General features: G+C 46.7%; 1 pseudogene; it reads left to right on the top strand.

The window, feature by feature from the left end:
• The first annotated feature begins 2,806 nt into the window (after positions 1–2,806).
• LOC100347031 (small ribosomal subunit protein uS2 pseudogene) lies at positions 2,807–3,766 on the top strand (annotated as a pseudogene).
• Positions 3,767–6,059: the final 2,293 nt, after the last annotated feature.

Below are 6,059 nucleotides of genomic sequence, written 5' to 3'. Positions count from 1 at the left end.
AGCCATCTTCCTCTGCTTTCTCAGGCCATAGCAGAGAGCTGGATCTGAAGTGGAGCAGCCGGGTCTTGAACCGACGCCCATATGGGATGCCAGCACTACAGGTGGCGGCTCTACCCCCTATGCCACAGTGCTGGCCCCATAGACAGCAGTCTTAATTTCATTCAGCTCAGTGGACTCATTCCATGTCTCCTGGTGGAAGCATCCCTCCCTTTGGACCTGAGACTTGTAGGCCAGTAAATCATAGGTCACAAACAGAAAGCAAAAATGTTGCCAAAAGGTCACCAGGGGAAATAGTGGTGCCACTCCTATGTCCAACCTGTGATTCTTGGACTCAGTAACCCTTTATCGGAGAAAGAGTACCATATATTTGGTGCTGGCTCAATATAGAACCTTATTTTATTCCTACAAGTTTTCTGCCTCCTAACTGGCACTATAGAAACATCTTCAAAAAAGGCCATTCCAATATTCTCTCTAGCCACCTGCTTCAGAATAGTGGGGAATACGGTAGGGCTAGTGAGTTCCAATGCAACACTTCATTTGCTATGGAGTGAGTTCTTTGACAAGAAGCAGTGCTGTGTGGGATAACTTCATGGTGGGTAAGCCATTCTACAGGTCCATGATGATAGCGTGGGCAGCACTGCTGTGTGTAGGGAAGATAGATACATATCCAAAGTTAAGTGTGCAGTCCAGTGAGAAGAGAATACTGCCTCTTTCTTGATGGAAGTGGCCCGATGTAATCCATCTGCACACCAGGCAGATGGCTGACTCCCCTGAAGAATGTTGCCGTATGAAGGAATCAGTGTTGGTCTCTGCTCCTGGCAGATCATACACTCAACAATGGCTTAGCCAAGTGGGTCTTGGTGAGTGGAAGTCCCTGTTGCTAAGATAAGCAATCTCCACTCCTGCCACCACGGCCACTTTGTTCATGAGCCCATTGGGCAGTGACAGGGAGAGTAGCTGTCTGGGATCTACGGAACAGGCCATCCTATCTACTTGATTATGAAAACCTTCCTCTGCTGTGGTCACCCTTCGGGGAATCTTCACGTAGGAAACAAATGCCTCCATGAGATTTTGCCCACAAGAAAAGTCCATCTATATCTTCTTCCCCAGATCTCCTGGGCATCTATTTTCCATTCATGTTCCTTGCATATCCCTGACCATTCAGCCAAACTATTGGTTATAGTCCGTGAATCAGTTTATAATCTCACATCTGACTATTAATTATTTTGTTTTATGTTTTTTTGAGAGGTAGACACAATTCCAACTTGCTGGTTCACTCCCCAAATGCCTACAATGACCAACGCTAGGCCAGGCTTAAGTTAGTTGCTAGGAACTTGATCTAGGTCTCCCCCATGGGTGGCAGGGAGAATTGAACTACTTGAGTCATCACCTCCTGCCACTAGTGCACATTATCAGTAAGCTGGAATCAGGAGCAGGGCCAGAACGCAAACCCAGGCACTCTGCCATGGTATGCAGGCATTTTAATCAGTGTCTTAACCACTAAGTCAAATGCCTGCCCCTTGCCATTTCTTCTTCTATGCAAAGTACACAACCAGGTACATCGCTTGGAATTCTGCCCACTGGGAGGATTTCCCTCACCACGGACCTTCAGGGTTGTCCCAGAAAAGAGATGGTAGTGCTGCCGTTGTGTATTTTCAGGCGGTGTCTGTATAGCTTGATGAACCATCTGTAAAGCAGGCCCAAATTTTCTCTTCCTCTGTCAAATGATTGCAGGGAACTCCTCCTGAAGCCATCCCTGCAGGCTGGGAGAGAGAAGGTAATATGGCAGAACTGGGACCATGGACAATCGAGCCACTTCTATGACATACTTGTGTGTTCAGGGCCTGCTCAGACCTAGTTCATAACATTGCTGTTTGATAGCTGAGTGCTGTAGTACACATCCAACTTTATGACTTGCTGGGCTAGTTAACACCCAGTTCTTGACGGGTAGTTCAGGTCAGATGGTACCTTGGTAGCCCATGGTTAAGTGTCCAAGCTCTATGTCCCTGTAACAGGCCAAGAGCTGTTTCTCAAATGCAAAGGAGTTACCCAAAGAGGATTGCGAAGCTTTGTTCCAAAATCTAAGGACCTCTGTTGTGATTCACACATGCCTGCTCTGTGACTGCCACTTCAAGTACCCCTGGATCTGCTCGACCATATGGGCCAAAGAGCAGAGCAGACTGGGTCTGTGTCAGAGATTTCTCTTGTCATGGGGACCCTTGTGAGGAACTTTCCTCATCACTTGGTAAATGGCCTGGACTCACATACCCAAATGAGGAATATACTGCCAGTGGAGGCAACACTAGGCATTCTGTTTCAACTTTCAGTTGTAGGAAAGGCCAAATCCAACAACTTACCATCACCTTAGCAGGGATATCTTAACCTGCCTAGTCTACCACTGGACCTGTAGAAATATCAATGAGGCCTCTGAATTTTTGTCAAATTCCTTTCTTACCCTCTGACATACAAATGTGTTACCAATAAATCTACAGTAGTTGTTATTTGCTCTCTAGGTCCAGTTAGCCCATGGTTGGGAACATAATGGACCAGTGTGATATTTTAAGGAAAGAAAAGGTGACTAGTTTCCCTGCAAACTAAATTATGACATAGGACAGGCAAGTGGGCACACCTGAAGGAGAACAGTGATGGTGTATTGCTGACCTTGCCAACTGAAAGAGAACTACTTCTGATTGTCCTTACTAAGGAATGGAGAGAAAAGTATTTGCTGTTTTTCCACACTACCAAGCAAGGGGTCCATTCGGCATTGTTCTTGATTCCCTGCATAACTTAAAGGGAAGCTGTCATAATGTCTGGAGCCCTTGATGTCCTGTCTATGAAGGAGGAGGATGACCTCAAGTTCCTTGCAGCAGGAAGCCACCTAGGTGACACCAACCTTGACTTCCAAATAGAGCAGTACATATGCAGAAGGAAAAGTGGTGGCATCTACATCATCAGTCTGAAGAGGACCTGGGAGAAGCTTTTGTTGGCGACTTGTGCCATTGTTGCCTTGAAAACCCTGCTGATGTCCTTGTCACCTCCTCCAGGAACACTGGCCACAGGGCTGTGCTGAAGTTTGCTGCTGCCACTGGAGCCTCTCCAGTTGCAGTCTGCTCCACACCTGGAACCTTCACTAACCAGATCCAGGAAGCCTTCCAGAAACCACAGCTTCTGGTGGTTACTGGTCCCAGGGCTGCCCACCCTCCTCTCAGAGAAGCATCTTAAGTGAACTTGCCTAGCATTGCTCTGTGAAACACAGACTCTCTGTGCTCTGAGGACATTGCCATCCCAAGCAACAGCAAGGGAGCCCACTCAGTGGTTCTGATGTGGTGGATGCTGGCCCAAGAGGTTCTGCACATGTGTGGTACCAACTCCTGTGCACTCCCATGCGAGGTCACGCCTGATCTCTGCTTCTATAGAGATCCTGCAGAGATTGAAAAAGGAAGAGCAGGACACTGCTGAAAAAGCTGTGACCAAGGAGGGATCTCAGGGTGAATGGACAGCCCCAGCTCCTGAGTTCACTGCTACTCAACCTGCGATTACAGATTAGTCTCACTGGCGCCCTCTGCTGCCTCTTCAGCAATTCCCAGCTGAAGACTGGAGCTCTCAGCCCACTCCTGAAGGCTGCTCTGCATCTTCCACTGCTCAGGCCACCAAATGAGTAGGATCAACCACTGAGTGGTCTTATCCTGCTCTTCACAGTCTAAAGCAATGTCCTCAGAGTGCAGAGTCTGTGTTACACAGAACAATGGTAGGCAAGTTCACATAAGATGTGGCTCTGAGAGGAGGCTGATAGAAATAACACCAGTTTCTAAAAAAAAATTATTTGCTGTTTTTGTTAGCTGCATGTCAGGTACAAGGAGATGTGTTAATTTGCTCAAACACTGAAGCAACATCTGGGACAGCAGTTAGGATTGGAACCATCACCTGGTTAATCTCATCATCGTGCCCTGTCCTTCTCCAAGATTCATCTGTCTTTTGCATGGGCCCAGTAGGAGAACTGAATAGGGATGTGGTAGGAATCACCACCTTTTCATCTATCACGTCCTTGATGGTGACACTAACCTCTCCCGTTCTAGAGATGCAGCATTGCTTTGGGCTTACTCTTTTCTAGGGTGGAAGCAGTTCTAGCTGCTTCCATTTGGCCTTTCCCACCACAATAGCCTGCCCTCCATGGGTTAGGGAACCAATGTGGGAAATCTGTCTGGTGCTGAGTGTCTATTCTAATTATGCTTTCCAAGACTGGGGAAATAACCAGAGTGTGGGTTCAGGGACTCACTAGGCATGCTGTGAAATGGGCTGGGGCCAGAACCCAATAATCCCCTGACCTATGTTATGTCTGCTCTGACTGGTGAACCACAGTGGTGTGTTGGGCCTCCTGGGTTAATGTCCACTCAGAGCCAGTGTCCAGTCATCCCTGGAAAGTCTGCTTATTTTCTTTTCCCAGTGTACAGTTACTCTGGTAAAAAGTTATCGGTCTCTTGGGGAAGGTCAGGGGAAGGCGTACGACCATAAATTTTGGGTGGTGTACCAAGGTCCTTCCTCAAAGAGATCTGCTCTCCCCTTCATTCTGTTCTGGATCTGTGAACTGGCACAGGTCTGGGAATTGACTGGAGAGCCAGGGCTCTGTTTTTATGACACCAGTTAGATCTGCGATCATTTGACCTAGCATTTCGCTGCTTATATAGATCAAGTGAGAATTTAGTAGGCTTCTATCTCACCTCTAGGAACACCATGCTCAACTCACTCATGCCTGAGTCATACATTCTGAGCTGTTTTGATTGTGCTGTCCATGATGATGACCGCTCCTATTTTGCCTCTGGTGGCTGAGTGCCATCACTTGGCCCCTGCCACCCCAAGATAAACCTTCCTGTGGAGAGTAGCCTCATCATCCACTTTCAGCCTAATCCCATTCAGCATTACTAGAGCACTACTATTGCAAGGCAAGTTGCTTATGAACAACTTACCAGAGAGTGAAATAATAAAACAAAGCCTATCTACTAAACACAAATTGTATACTCTTATCAGCGACAGACGCTATCAATGATTTCTGGATCCCCCAGCAGTTAGCATTCTGACTAAGCACAGGGCCCACTGATTTGCTAACACCTTCCTTTTTTTTTTTTTAAGATTATTTGTTTATTTGAAAGTCAGAGTTACAGAGAGACAGAGAAGCAGAGGCAGAGAGAGAGAGGTCTTCCATCCACTGGTTCACTCTCGAATTGGCTGCTATGGCCAGAGCTGCGCGGATCTGAAGGCAGGAACCAGGAACTTCTTCCGGTTCTCCCACACAGGTACAGGGGCCCAAGGACTTGAACCATCTTCTGGTGCTTTCCCAGGCCATAGCAGAGAGCTGGATTGGAAGTGGAGCAGCCAGGTCTCGAACCGGCACCCATATGGAATGCCGACACTGCAGGCGGTAGCTTTACCCACTACACCACGGCGCCAGCCCCAGCTAACACCTTCCTACTCCTGGACTACTCCTTACTGTTCCAAGCCTCACCTCCCTGGATGCCACCCAAGCTCCTGATCTTTCCACATTTTCTCTTTGCCACCAGGTTATGAACTGAAGCCACAAAATGGGAGATGCAATTTGCTCTGATTTTGTAGCTCTAGTTTTCCTCCTACCTAGTGCTTACTTTCCATTTGATGTTTTACAAAAAGAGAAGGGAACAGGCTCTGGATTCCTTAAGGTATCAGACCATTTTGCATTCCGAACCCCTTTTATAGTGTCAATATTTTAAAACTATCAAAATAAATAGGGCAGATTGTAAGCAACTTTAGAGATTGGGATCTTTGCAATCTGTTACGGTTAAATGTCAAACTGGATAATGTCAACATTAATCAAAATAGCCAGCTAAGAATTGAAATGGTGCAAGAGCTCTTTGAGTCCCTAACATCTAGGAAGTAGTATTGCATTAGCAGATGTCAAAGTTAACAATGTTAGCCAACTAAACATGGAACTTTGTGAACATATGTTGGAAGTTAGCTTATCAACATCGATATTAATCATGCTTTGGACAGTAGACAGACAATCTATAAACACTCAGTTTGCATCATGG

Source organism: Oryctolagus cuniculus, chromosome 1, assembly GCF_051225735.1.
Source record: "Oryctolagus cuniculus isolate XC-2025 breed Fujian yellow rabbit chromosome 1, ASM5122573v1, whole genome shotgun sequence".
Lineage (NCBI taxonomy): Eukaryota > Metazoa > Chordata > Mammalia > Lagomorpha > Leporidae > Oryctolagus > Oryctolagus cuniculus.
This window is presented reverse-complemented; position numbering and strand designations above follow the sequence as displayed.